Source organism: Sphaeramia orbicularis, chromosome 4, assembly GCF_902148855.1.
Source record: "Sphaeramia orbicularis chromosome 4, fSphaOr1.1, whole genome shotgun sequence".
NCBI lineage: Eukaryota > Metazoa > Chordata > Actinopteri > Kurtiformes > Apogonidae > Sphaeramia > Sphaeramia orbicularis.
The window spans coordinates 54,500,017-54,515,603 of record NC_043960.1 but is presented as its reverse complement, the minus strand read 5'-3'; the positions used below and the strand labels follow the sequence as shown (position 1 = coordinate 54,515,603).

General features: G+C 37.5%; 1 long non-coding RNA gene across 1 annotated transcript in view; it reads right to left on the bottom strand.

The window, feature by feature from the left end:
* LOC115418066 (uncharacterized) overlaps nucleotides 1–11,618 on the bottom strand; it is a 106,479-nt gene extending 94,861 nt beyond the window's left edge. Inside the window, exons 1-2 of the long non-coding RNA XR_003935240.1 lie at nucleotides 11,504–11,618; nucleotides 5,675–5,822 (exon numbers count right to left, since the gene is read on the bottom strand). This is a non-coding gene — a long non-coding RNA (uncharacterized LOC115418066). The remainder of the gene's footprint in view (nucleotides 1–5,674; nucleotides 5,823–11,503) is intronic.
* Nucleotides 11,619–15,587: the final 3,969 nt, after the last annotated feature.

The window sequence follows — 15,587 nt, the reverse complement described above, 5'->3', positions numbered from 1 at the left end:
AACTAAAAAAATAAGTTACTTTTTTTTTTTTTTTTTGGCAAAATCTGTCATTAACTGAACATAAACCCAGTGTGTCCATCCACTGTCACTGATCCAACTCCATGGGTTTTACTGGTGAATCAATGTTGTAGAAGATGACGGTGTTTCCACGGTAACTACGGAGCCTCTGATCGTCCAAATGGGTCATATCTGATGACCATGAAAAGATGAATAACTGTATTTTACACCAATTATTGACATGGATTGATAGGATCAGTGGATCAACAGGTATTAAACAGTTTAGATCAACAAATGGTGTTGGTCGTCGGTGGATGTTTGGGTCTTTATGGGTTGATCCAAACCTCAAACCTTTCCATTTCAGCATCTTGACAGGAGACTAATGAAACTGACATGAGGATGCTTAGCATTTTGTTTTTATTTGACCCCCTTGATCCATATTTCATACTACTTCCTGCTGGTCACCGCTGCAGGTCAATAAAGTGGAAAAAAGTTAAATTCCGCAAAAGTTTCCTTCCAAATGAAATATCTAATAATATCAATATCAAATCTATCTATCTATCTATCTATCTATCTATCTATCTATCTATCTATCTATCTATCTATCTATCTATCTATCTATCTATCTATCTATCTATCTATCTATCTATCTATCTATCTATCTATCTATCTATCTATCTATCTATCTATCTATCTATCTATCTATCTATCTTCCTTTGTTAAACAGAAATGACCCTAACTTAACTCTATCAGTTCGTGCAGAGCTAAATCTCCCCAGTTTAATCAAACATACAGAACAAACTAAAACGCACACATATATGTACTGTACAGTCCACATAAATATTGAATCCCCATTCTCTGCAAACCACCCACACTGCATTTCCACTTAAAATTCACCCCATTGTATGATGCTGTATCAAATATGCATGCCCCTTCCTCTCGTTCTCATCAATATCTATCGACTGGTTCTAAAATAAAATTCAATGTCACCCGTGGTGAAATCTAACCTCTGGTTTGGTTATTTGCGTCGACGTAACAGAGAGAGCGTGGTGCGGCGATTGCTTGCCATTTCTCATTAAGAATGACAGCAGAATTGGCCTGTATTCCATTAGTGATGATCATGAGAGAGAAAAAAAGAGAGGAAAGACAGAGAGAAAGAGAGAGGACAAAGGAGTGAGAGTAAGTGAATGAGATAAGAGACTCAGATAGACGGAACACGATAGACAGACAAAGAGATAATTGGGGTGGTAGCACAGGCTAGCTCCTCTGTCTGTTCTGATGGTTCCTTTGCTGCTCTGCCTTTGAGGCCTTGCTAGTGTCACATTAAGATCATCCATTTGAGGATCTGAGACAAGCCTTTGATGTTCTTTGTGAATACACAAACAGGGGAGTAGAGGAGCTCCTTTGACAATTGCCAACTCCACAGAAATATCTTTTTGTATTTGGAGTCTCCTGGCCTGTTAGGGACAATGTTATCATCAGTGGGTTCAGTGCAAGCTGGTGAATAATTTAATTCACCTGTTCATATTTCATCAGTGAATATAAAAGGATTTTTTTCTCCCCAGCCATCTTCACTTTAAAACGTTGAGGGAAATATGTTACCCTCCCCCTTGCTGTCATTGCTCTTTTATCACTTGGCAGAAACAGCAGATGGACAAAATAACAGGAATGTGCAACAGTCTATGAACACTCATCAAGCAGCTCAGTGTAAGGTTCAGATTTGAGTGTTCTTGAAGGAGAAGAAGAAAGTACCTTGTTCTTTCAGGGTGAAAATGGTCAAAGGTCAATCCCAATAAAGTTTCAGCCTTGTGTACGTGTACCCAGTGGGTGGAGACACTTTATCTGGTACTTATCACAACACTTAGCGTTTAAAAGCAAGTCTGAATGATTTGTTTGTTTATAATTATGATAAAATTCTCTTTGTGTAAAAAACAAGCTCAGATCCCTGAGATACGTGATATTAGCTGTTAACCAGTACTTCTTCTCGTACTTCAGTCTTTAACAGGCAGTGTTGGGGAGATTTAAACTACATGGAGTTCAACTCCATTTGGCTGGTAGTTCAACTACACTCATATGTTGTGCCACGTCAAGTAGTTCAAATACTTTTTTGGTCATTTTTTGCAGTTTAACCATTCAATTTGCAAACTACAATTCTGGGCGACAACTTTGTTTATTTATTTATTTATTTTCATTTATTTTGTGATATAAATTGTATTTCACCACTGAACACAGACAGTCCCTTTTCTTTCCTCCTGAAGGTCTTTGAAGCCATGATCATGTCATGACATCACAGCCAATGCTGCCTCTGATTGGCTGGCCCTGGCACCATTCCAATGCTTTGTCATGGGGTCGTCACTACCATGGACAACCCTCCCCCAACCCCACCCCCAAACAGCAACGTGCCACCCCAACCATGGCCATATTTGGTTTCATATACATCATATGTACATTCTCAATTTAACGTTGAAAATAAAAAGTAGTTGCTAAAACTACTTTTTCTAGCCGTAGTTTTACAAACTCAATTTCTCCAAGGGTAGAAATCAAGGTTATAATAGTTTTGGATTTTCATTATAGTTTAGTTTTATTTAGTTTTGACTTTTTTTTTTCTCTAATTCAGTTAGTTTTAATTCGTTTTTAGAGCAGGTTTGCTAGTTTTTATTAGTTTACATTTTTTTCTAAATGCTTAGTTTTAGTTTACCTTTAGTTTTTTCATATTTTTTATCTTCTTCGCCATCGTATTCACATAAATCCCATACAGGACTCTGCTTTCTCCCAACTTTAGTTTCCATGTTGCTAAGTAGAGTTGGGACGAGAAGACGACTCTAAACGACAAGTGACGAGAAGTGACAAACCATGAACTACCGTATGGTGCCGCTGGCTAAAATTGCTAAAGTGAAATAAATCGCTTTCATATCAATCTGATGTTGACAAAGACGAAAACAAAGGGAATTTTATCCATAATTTTTATAAGTTTTAGTTAGTTTTAAGCACACAATACAGTTTCAGGTAGTTATCGTTTTTTTTCTTTTAATAATAGTTTTTTTTATTTCAGTTAACGAAAATGTTTTTTCAATTCTAGTTTTCGTCATTTTGTTAGTTTTCGTTAACAATAATAACCTTGGTAGAAATGCCGTTTGTTTGAACTACTGGTAGTTTTATAAACTAAGCTTGCAAAGTAGCTTCCCCAACACTGGTAACAGGTGCCACAGGTGGCCCATGAATCTATCTATTTCTTCTTATTTTACTTCAGCTCTTGAGGCAGCACAAAGTAAAAGGTCTTGGGTTTAAATCCCAGCCAAAATAGGGCCTTTCTATATGTGAAGTTTGTGTTTGTGTGTTGGTCCCCAACTGCAGCATGTCCAAATACAAGTAAGGACGGGTTAAATACAGAGAACACATTTCCTTACAGGGTCAGTTAAAGACAAATCATGGACAAATGACCTCTCACTTCTCTCTGCTGACACACTATGAACATTCTGAGTACACTGACTGTTTTGTGCAGCTCTACAGAGGTGGGAGTAAATCACAAGTGCAAGCAACACGAGTCTCGAGTCTTCACCTTTATGACCCAGGCAAGTCCTAAGTTTTCTGCAGCAAAAATCATTAAAGTCAAGGCGAAAGCGTTCAGGTCAAACAAGCGATGAGCCAAGTCATATGAACTTTGGATGATCTCTTTTACAGGAAAAGTTGTGCTTTCGAATACAAATCTTCCAAATGAACAATAATAGTGAGTGACGTTGTAACAGTTGACTGTAATCTTCAATTCTTCTCTGTCTCTATTTTGAAAGGAAGATGCTTCAAAATAAATCATATTTCAAATATCAAGCATGACATTTCATATATTTCTGAGCATGATGACCTGTCAAGTCATGTCACAAGTCAAGTCAAGGGAAGTCAAGCTAAGTCAAAGTCACACAAGTCTCAAGTCGTAAAAACTGTAACTTAACCCGTAAAGACCCAAACATCCACGGTGACCAAAATTATCTACTGATAATAATAATACTGTTTAATACCTGTTGGTCCACCGATTTTATCAATCCAAGTCAATAATTGGTGTAAAATACAGTTCTTCATCTTTTCATGGTCATCAGATATGACTCATTTGGATGTTCAGAGGCTCCATAGTTACCATGGAAACACCCTCATCTTCTACAACATTGATTCACCAGTAAAACTTAAAGTAGAGTTGGATCAATGACAGTGCATGGACACACCAGGCTTATGTTCAGTTAATGATATCTTTGCTGAAAGTCACTTTCTTTCAGTTTTCTCTGTTTCTCATACAATAACCCTCAACTTTACTCTGAGCTCTTCAGCCCGATCAGCCCGCCCACGGCCGAAAAAATTATATTAATATTTATCTACTATAAAAATACAATAAATCAGGACAATGGAAGTTTTTTTTCCAACTTTTGCTCAAAGTTTTGACCCTAATGTTAATAAAAGTACATCAAAAGTGTATTTTAGTGCATACTTTAATGTTCAAACATGATTTTTAATCTTTGTGGGGTGAAATATATGCTATTAAAAATCTCTGACACAAACAATTAATTCATGCATATCATCGTCAATCCAGCCAAAAAAAAACAAAAAAACAAAAACAGGCAAGGATAAAAAAATTCTAATTTCTCTCTTAGTTTGTTACAGTTTACTCAGGCGTAGTAATAGATACAATATTTTAGACAATGGGAATAGATTCTGTGAGGTCTCTAAATGTCCATAGACACCAAGAACATCCATATGAACCTTCTTATTGTGGAGTAATTCTTCATTTACTTTGGGTGTCTTTTTAGGTGTTTTTCCCCTGAAAATGTGGTCAGGGTTTAACAGGTTAATGAACATCTACATGATTGGTGAATTAAATATAGGAAAATACCTGATTTTCACTGAAAAAATGCTAAATAAAGACAATAACATTAAAATAAATGGTGATAAATCACTTAAGAAAGGTTAAATATGGAGAAAAATTAATTTGGGAACTGCCACAAATGTAGCACTGGGTCTTTGGGTTAAGTCTGACTTAAGTCCCCCCACCTCTGTGGTTCTGTCTCGTCTGTTCTCCATGACAACAAATATTTACAATATAGCCACATTTGTCACTGCAAACTTTCCATTTTGCAGTGTAGTAGAGGAAGAAGTAGACAAACATGTGCCTTTGTATTGTGCCTTAATTGAGATAAGAATGCTCATCAAACTGAAAATTATTCTACAGACAAGATGCCCCAGCTGTTTGGCCCCAGCTGAATATCTGGCCTCTGTGAAACCCCATTGGACGCCTCAAGGAGCGTTGAAAGCAATGAAAAGGTTGACTTTCAGACCTCATGTAAGTCTGAGTCATGGTCCTACTTGGCATTCCACTTCGCATGGCTGGCCTCCTTTTATAATTGGTGAGTTGTTTCCTTATAGCTAGGTTCCTTATTCAGAAAACCAAACACTCACCAAGCACACCCACACACTTCCAGACAACAGCTGGTAACCAACATACACAACAACTGAGACTGTTTCTACGAGTGGACACTGAGCTGCACTGTTGGGCTGAACACTGGCTGTTACCTCAGATCAATACGTATCAGAAATACAAAACAAAACCTTCCTGTTCACCTCAACCACATCTTGCAGCCCTCTGACTTTGTACCATTCTTCTAAAGCAGCCATAGAAGGTAGAAGGACAACTTACGGATGAGAGGCACACTGGCGTTGGCTGTCCCTAGCTTGTTGGAGGCGACACATGGTAGTTCCCGTAACGATCCTCTGTCATGTTGTTCACTGTGAGGACTGATCTTGAGCTGAGGCTCTTGATGTCGATGCCCTGACCCTTGATAATCCTAAAAACAGAGCAGACAATCACAACAAATGAGCCTGTGACTGTTCGCACACAGTCGGTGTCACAGGGGGAAGTGCCATGAGTCAAGGATGATCCAAATATTTGTCATCCTTAGTGGATCTTGAGATCGTGCAGTCCTTTATCACCCTCTTCAACAGATCTATTTATCCCTTGGTGGTGTGACACTGCTTTGGAGAGGTTCTTTGAAGAACTGAGGGGAGAAAGAAATGACCCAGGGGTAAAGCAGCTGGATGCCGGTTGACATGTTCATCATTTTGTTGCAGGTGGAGGAGGATTACAATAAATCCTATTCCAGTTGTGCTTGGCATCTGTGCTGTGAAATTGACAAACGCTTTGTTGTTAACTCTGGCAGTTGGTGATGATCTTTAGCAGCCTGAAAGATTAAATTTCTCTCTGTAACCGTGTATGATGTGTATCCCTGACTGTGGCATTATATTACAGCTGCGTTTGTTTTAATCAGTGTTTCTGTTCTATCCTCCCGCTTGCGCCCCTTGTGAACTGTGTCTTGGCTCGCTGTGAGAGGCACTCAGAGTTGAAATACTGCGTGACCTTATGTCCAGCAAATATCCGCTGTGGTTCCCTCTCCCAAAGCAACTTCCTCAAATGTTAGTCGAACATTCAGCTGATAATCTCGGCATCTGTGTGAGAGTGAGCCCTGCCTCTTCACTAGTTTGACATCAAAGTCGTCGATGCTCCCCACTGTCACTGTGAAAGAAATCTCCCCTCCCTTACATACGCATGCATAAACACTCACCCACCTCCATTGAGGAATGAAAGTGGTGACACATCAAGAGAAGATTTACTTGTCAAAACTGTCACTCAACTGCTGATAAAGACCGCTAGCAGTGGCAGTGCTCCAATGATAGGGCTGCATCCACACGAAGCCACAATGAGCTGTGGCCTTGGTTTCCCATACAGAGTGACTGGGAGAGGAGTGAATACCAAGGTTAGAATAGTTTAGGATTTTCATTATAGTTTAGTTTTATTTAGTTCAGACTTTTTTTTCTCTAATTCAGTTATTTTTAATTAGCTTTTAGAGCAAGATTGCTAGTTTTTTTTTAATTAGATTTCGTTATTTTGTAAATGCTTAGTTTAAGTTTAGTTTTAGTTTTATTACCTCTGCCAGAGGTATTGTGATCACTTTGCTTGTGTGTTTGTTTGTTTACGTGTTTGTTTGTTTTTTAGCAACTTTGCAGGAAAACTAGTCCAACCATCTTTACCAAATCTTCCCCACAGATAGGCCTAGGCCCTGGACCAACCCATTAAATTTTGGGCCAAGTAGGCCAAAGTTCAAGGTCACAGCAAGGTCACAAAATCTCATATTTTCCTATCTCTCATCATTGAGCAATTTTCGAAAATTCATAAAAAATTCAAAACGACTCTGATTAGCCTCCAATTTGATCCACCCGTAGCTTATAACAATATCTTGTATCTGGCACAAAATTGTCCACATCCACCGTGGAATGTGGACTCTGTGGACATTTACATTTAACATTGAAAATCCCATTTACAACGCATTTTTCATTATAACTCAACAAATATTGATTGGAATTGAATATAATTTGACATACACATGACTGGTACCAAGCTTCAACTTTGTACGAAATTTCGTTCCGCTCCATTTCTCTTCTGTTATGCTCTGTTGACTTTTGTTATTTTTTATTAGCATGTTTGACCGCAATTTTTCTGCGGTATGGAACAACCTTGAAACTATTTAATTTAAAAAGAAAGAGCCGATCCATACATGCACACCGTTCGGGGTGCTTGGCGGAGGTTTGCATTCTATTATACAGTGATCCCTTGCCAATTCGCGCTTTAAGTTCCGCGGTTTTTTATTCGCGGATTTTTCAGAAATATTCGTCAAAAAATAAAAATCAAGAAAAATTGCGGAAATTCCGTGAAAATCCACCCCACAGCAGACGAGAGGCCGCAGCTGCCAGAGAGAGAGAGAGAGAGAGAGAGAGAATATGTAGAAATGTCAGTTCATGCATGTATGTGTGTTTGTGTGTGTTGATGCTCGAGACCAAAGAGAGAAGAGAGAACTGATTCGTTTCTTGTGCATATGAAGGAAAAGAGCTGGGAGTAGATGTGCGTGTGTTCGTGTGTACGTATACGATGGATAAGCTTCACGAATGAAGAGAGGAGAGAGTACGTATCAGCTGTTAGTACGTATGCATGTGTGTGTGTGTTTTGTTTACTTTCTACATTCTTTTCTTTCAGATGTTTTACAGTACGTACATGTACATGTATCCGATCTATATATATGCATGTATACATGTACTAATCATTGTTTTCTTTTATATATATATCTCATTTATTTCATAATTATTACATTTGCAGGACTTACATACTATTTATAGATACATACATACATGTACCTAGGTCTAGGATAGGCTCGGGGGCTCCGCTCCAGTTCACAGATTTTCGATTTTTGCGGGGGGCGCCGGTCCCCATTAACCACGAAAAATAAGGGATCACTGTAGTTCAGTTTTATTTAGTTTGGACTTTTTTTTTCTCTAATTCAGTTAGTTTTAATTAGTTTTTAGAGCAGGTTTGCCAGTTTTTATTAGTTATTGTTATTTTCTAAATGCTTAGTTTTAGTTTAGTTTCAGTTTCATTTATATCTTTTATCTTCTTCACCGTCGTATTCAAATAATCCCAGACAGGACTCTGCTGCTTTCTCCCAACTTTAGTCTCCATGTTTCCAGGTAGAGTGGGGACGAAAAGCTGACTCTAAACGACATGTGACGAGAAGTGACGGACCATTAAATATCGTTTGGTGCCAGCAGCTAAAATTGCTTGAGGGAATAAATCGATCTCATATCAATCCGACATTGACAAAGACGAAAACGAAGGGAATTTTATCCCTAATTTTCATCCGTTTTAGTTAGTTTTTATAAGCACACAACACAGTTTCAGTCAGTTATTGTTTTTTTTTTCTTTTAATTATAGGTTTTATTTATTCAGTTAACGAAAATGTTTTGACAATTCTAGTTTTCATCATTTCGTTAATTTTCGTTAACGATAATAACCTTGGTAAATACAGCCTGTGTCAACCCTGTACAGAAAACACACATCCTTTGAGCTTAAGCCCTTATATTAATGGCCTTCACAGGATGAGGAGTAAATTAAGAAATCACCATTCAGCTATGTAAGAAGTCACAGAAAGAACAAGTCCTTGAATTAAGTAAAGACTAGAATCATGCCAACTTGCCTCCTTAGCAATTGGAATAAATTGAATCCACCCCATAATTACAATTAGCACAGTGTGAGCTGATGATTGAAATTGTGCTCACCAGGTGGGTAAATGATGGGTAATGGGGGTAATTTGGTTTTTAAATTCAAGAACTCACACTTGAATCCAGACTGATTGATGTATGTGATGCGAATGATTTAAGCCAGTTGCCGGCAAACAGTTCATTAGGATGCAAGTTGAGGAAGAGGCACAAACGACTTCTGCCGGAATATTTGGGTGGGCTCTCCCTCAGACACCAGACTTTAGGCAAAACAAACTGATGAGTGAGAGAAAAGCAGGTGAAAACATCTTTCCCATCATCTATTCCTGAATGAATGTCAACAATCAAGAGTGACCTCAGCATTCCTGTCAAACACACCCTTATGGAACAGGGCAGTAAAAAGAAGTCATTTCAGTTCATTTTTCAGTAAATTCCTCTAAATCACAGGTGTCAAACATGCAGTTCGGGGCTAAATCTGTCCCGCCAAAAGGTCCAGTCTGGCCGTTGGGATGAATTTGTCAAATGCAAAAATTACACTAAGATATTAACAATCCTTTTGGTTCAGGTTCCACATTCAGACCAATTCAATCTCCAGTGGGTCAGAACCAGTAAAATACTCATCGTAACATAGAAATAATGACAACTCCAAATTTTTCTGTTTGGAAATGGAAATATGTTCTTGTATTTATACTAAAACAAAGTATAATTTCGCAAAAAAAGTGAATAACCTGAACAAATATGAACAACGTGAAAAGCCTTAAGAGTTTTTTTTTTCTTTTAGTTGTAACAATATTCTGCCTGATATTAAATGTTTTGTGTGTTTGTAGATCCACTGTGATCTGTAAGTAAATGACAAACTGAGGCATAGCATTGTTAAAATTACACTTATTTTTCCAGTTTGTTCATGTTATTCACATCTTTTGAAAGGATAGTTTGTAGATGTAAACCTTTTCATAATGTAAATCTACTTTTTTTTCGCTCGAAACAGAGAAATTTTGGAGTTGACATTATTTATATATTATTATGTTATTATTTTCTGGCCCATTTCAGATCAAATTTAGCTAAATGTGGCCCCTGAACTAAAATGAGTTATACACCCCTGCTTTAAATATTTTACTGACAATAAGTGAAGTGCCTGGAGATAGTGAAATGGGCTGTGAGCCGATTGTCCTTGAATGCAGCACTGTGACATCACCTACGTTCCTCTGGTCTGTGTTGGTGGGTGTGGCCATCTCTGACTGTGCAGGAGGTAAGACGCCAGACACATGGGTCCCAAAAAAAGTTGCATTTCTTTAGATCAGGGTCTCAAACTCATTTTTTTCAGGGGGCCACATTCAGCCTGATTTGATCTCCAGTGGGCGGACCAGTAAAATAATATAACTGATAAATAGTAGCCGATAAATTATGACAACTCCAAATTTTTGTCTTTGTTTTAGTGCAAAAAACCCCATTAAATTATGAAAATACTTACTTTTATAAACTATCCAACATAAAAATGTGAATCACCTTAAAAAAAGTGAAATTTCTTAAGAAAAATAAGTGCGATTTTAACAATATTCTGCCTCAACTTATTATTTCTACATGTGCATTATGGATCGATCTACAAAGACACTAAACACTGAGTAACAGGCAGAACATAGTTAAAATTGTGTTTATTTTCTTTAGACATTTCAGGTTGTTCATATTTGTTCAGGTTATTCACTATTTATTTTTACAGGATAGTTTGAAAAGGTAATATTTCCATAATTTAAAGTTATTTTTTGCACTAAAACAAAGACAAAATTTGAAGTTGTCATTGTTTATAGGCATAGTGTAATATTATTTTTTTCACATCAAACCAAGAAGAAAATATGAAGTCATTGTTTTTTATAGGATATTATGCTGTTATTTGACTGTAGATCATATTGGTCTGTATGTGGAACCTGAACTAAATGAGCTCAACAGGCTTGACTGTGGAATTTTTGCACTTTGCAAATTCATCCCACGGGCCGGATTGGACCCTTTGGCGGGCCATATTTTGGCCCACGGCCGCATGTTTAGACCCCTGGTTTAGATTATTTTACATGTGAATATTACGGCTACATTCAGACAGTAGGTCTTAATGCATTTTTGGTGAAATCCAGTTTTTTTTGTGTGTGTTGGTTCATATTCCACATTAGATGCGACTTCTATCAGTTTTGAGTCTGAACAGAATGTGACCCTGAAGTGACCCACATGCACAAAAGAGGTCCTGACATAATACGTGACCATGCAGACACACACTGCGTTTATGGAAGTAAGTGTGTATTTCCCGCCTTGTGTGTGACTGGTGCTGTACTAATACATTTGCTTTGCCTTTGATTCGTTCATTCCAGGCCAACTCCAGTGGGCAATGGAATGGAGTCGAAGCCAAGATGCATTTACTGGACAATCAAACTGGACTCACCGTTTCTCCCCCTTGTACCACTCAAAAGTCGGAGAAGGCACAGCAGCTGCCTCACATCTTAGCAGAGCTGTGCGGCCCAGACCAACCCCATGGCTTTTCATCTCATGGATAGATGGTGCAACTGGAAAAGAGAACAAAAAAACAAGAGGTTTTTAAAAGTGAACACAGCACATGCTCGTCCAAACATCTTGGCCAGTTTACACACTACATAGTAGGGCATTAGTGACTTCAGATGTTTTTCGGATCGACTTATTTGTCAATAAAGTCGAAGTCGAGTTGACTTGTCGTATGATGACGTCATCACATTGACAGCGGAGGAACACCGCAGACACACAGCCGTTCAACAATGAGCAACTTGTACTAACGTTCATTGGAACATTAACAATGTTCAGTAAGAGCAGAATAAAAACTAAGACACAAGCATCAACAGTCCTTCTCAGACATTTAACCAAAACAAACGTAGTTAACACCTTGAATTTTCTTTTAAATTTAACTGAACAACATAAAGTGGGAAAAGGTTCAGACAGCGGCATAAAGACACACAGCATGTTAGAGAAAGAGTGCATTGTCTGAATGAAATAAATGAACAGAATAATCCAACACACTGGCTGTTCAAATTATTATTCAGCATTGATGGAGCTTCCATGGTTCAGAACATTACTGAGACCAGAGTTTTTCTAGATCACAGTCATTTAGTTCCTACTCTGAGTCGTCTTCTTCCTTCAGTGTTGGCCTTGTGCTAGTGATGCATGGGTCGATTTTTTTTTTTTTTTTTTTTTTTTTTTAAGCCACTTTGTGGAATTTTTTGACCTGACACGCAAATAAAGTGACATTTTTTGGACCTGCACCAACCTGAGCTAGGTCCGCTGATCCGCGCCTCACTACCACTCACTGAACTCCATGTTTTCATATTGGCTAAAATTTCCTTAGGGGGTCAAATGAGTGGCCATTGTTGTCAAAAAAAAAAAAAAGTTGTAAGAAATGCATAGAACTGTGTTGAAATTATGCTAATCCATTTGTGCACAGACTACTGATATTATTTGACAGTGGAAGCTCTATTTTCAGAAACATTGGATTTTGAATAGCACGTGTATGTGAAAACTTTTACTGGTGGACGGATGTGACATTACCCATGATGCTCTGGTCAGTACCAGTACTTTATTAGGAATAAACTTATATACTTACTATTGCTAATTCTGCTCTTATTCATAATGTTAGTATTGTGGATCTAAAACAATAACAGCTGACACAAAAACAAAATGTGGCAGTGGACGGATGTGACATGGTTGTTACAAATCCCATCATACTGATGCTCTGCAGCCATGTCACCGTTTACACTAATGATCCCTGTGCCAAAACTAGGATCATAATTATTTATTGTATAGTTTATCATCATATTAAAGAGTAAATAACATATAGAATTGTTATTTCTTTATAAAAATGCTTATTATTAGAAAACTGTTGATTTAAAAGTGACATGTGACATTCTTCATATATGTATTGGTGTAACATAAGCAGGATGGATCAGCACCATACTCCATTTTGAACCTGTAAAAATAAAACGTGATATGTAGGATAGAATCTGGTAAGAAAAATTGGGGAATCTAAAAGAATAGAATATTTGTTTTTCAGGTAAATTCAGTTAAAATAACTTGGCCATTTGTGACATGAAAATATAGCATTAATTGTGATGAAATTGGACATTTTTGACCTGAAACATAGTTCATATGACCATCAACATGTTGAACAGAACTGAAATCCTGTACATTTGCAGAACTTGTATTTACCAACACAATACACTTATATTGATTTCTTATGCACAAAGACATAAATAACCTCTAAGCAAATTTTAGCCGATATATAACGATGAGAGTATCGACATGCGCTGAATGACGGCTCGCGCGCTGTCGGGTGATGGAAGGGAGAGAGAGAATAACACACGACTAGTCGACTCCTCCAAAGTAACGTCGACTTGTGCCACAGACGTCGATGCGTCGACAAACCGACTTTTCAGTTAATGCCCCAGTACAGAGAGTAAACTTGACACTCAACACAACATCTGCAGAGGCAGTGTGGGGGGAGGGGAGGAGGCGTCCATCCCTGAAGTTCAAAAATTAACTGAATTGCACTGTGTGGAGATAATGGCTTAATGGAAGTTCAAAGCCTCAATGTGGAGGCAGGTCCTGTGAATGTAAAATGAGGCTCCTTTCATGTGCTGGAATGTGGTGTAAATCTCTTTGACCGTGTCATACAGGCAACTGTACATAAAGACAGTTTCCAAAGTAACCCAGTCCTGTAGTACTGGAACTATTTCCCCTGTCTATAGAAACATACAGTAAAACAGAAAGCAAGGAACTGAACGAGCTGAGGCTTTACATGATTAAAACAACAACACTCGGCTAAATCCACTGTGATATGGGACACATCTGAAAGACATGGCAATGCTTGCTTTATTTCATTACTTTACACATAATAATTATGCAAATGTTCCACTCCTTACATTTGTAATTACTGCACATTAATGTCTAATTCATAACCTAAGGAAGCAAAAAAAACAAACCTAACCCTGCTTCAGAAGGTGTTATACAGTTGACAGTCATAAGCAGCAGAATTGTGCATTAACCCTCTGGTATCCCATCCAGCAAGACCCTTACTAAGCACCAAGTGTGTCTTTTTGGCACACTTGTGGAATAATGTCAAAAATTTTCACAGTTTGTTTTTAATTCTTTTACACTTTTTCTATTTCATCAACTTGAGCCATGAATAAAAATACCAAATACTCAATAATGGTCACATTTTTTAACCCTTTAAATGCTGTGTTTGTAATGTAAACAAACCATTTTTTGATGCAAAAACACACAAAATTTTTTTTTTTCAATATACTACATAAAAAGTGGATCACATATTATTTGATTTTTGCAGCCTAGCATATGTCAATGATTAACTCCAACATTTTTGGCGCTAGGTCAAATGTACAATATACTAGCATCTGTCACCAAGTGTACGTAAAATGCACACCTATAAATCAAACTATTAATATTATATATTGATTTATTTTCCTGCTCTAATTTGATTTTACTTTTGTAAATCAAGGTCAGCCCTAATCATACATATCAAATGGAAGAAAGTGCGTTTTAGGCACACTTGGGAGACAGATGCTAGTCTTGTAATTTTCTTTGGTTTACAATGAGCAAATTTTAGTTGGTGGCCAGAATTTTAAAGATCATGCAAAAATGAACAACTTTTGAATTCTAACCTTATTTAAATTGTGAAAAATAATATGAAATTTTTTAACACAAAGTGCAAAGCGTGCCTAAAAGGCGCACCCAGATACCGGAGGGTTAACCAGATTATTATTGCTGTCAACTTTAGAGAACTAATTATGAAATTTAGAGATATTTAATGGATTACAACTTTGCTTTCTTCCCTTCTCATCTGACTTGTGACCAGTGTTCAACAGACTCATTTGGAAGTAAAGTGAAGGGCTGAGTGGGTTTATTTTTTTTCGAACAGTATCTAGTGTGAAAGAAACAGAAAATAACATTATGTTTCTGCCATTTGTGCCTTTGTTGTAGTTACTGCTGCTCACTGGAGCGTGGCCATGTCCGCCTGAAATAACTTATGATTCTACCGCCATACACGACCAACATATGTCGAAGCACTTGTACATGCACAGTTATGAAGCAACAATGGCTGGTACCTGGTAATACAAAGCAACTGCTCTGTGTCAGAACCTGTTGAATGGAAAAGACTCAGACGTAGAGTTTGGATGGAGATGCTGATATTCTGTCTCCACTCACAGCAGAATCTGTCCTTCTTTACTTTTTCATATTTGCTGGACTATTGTGGAAATTCAGTTGGCAATTGGAACACACTTGTTAATACTAATCGTGAGTTACATTAGTACATATAAGACATTTTCTCCTTCTAATCTGATGTCTACTTTGAAGAGCCTTGATGATGTTCAAAGTCAAACAGTATTCTAATGAATAGGCCAGGTTTTTGTTGTTATTTCTGTTAATGCAGAGAAGAAATGTCTTTAAAGCTGAAAGTCACTTTTGGATGGCCTTGACGGATTTTTTTT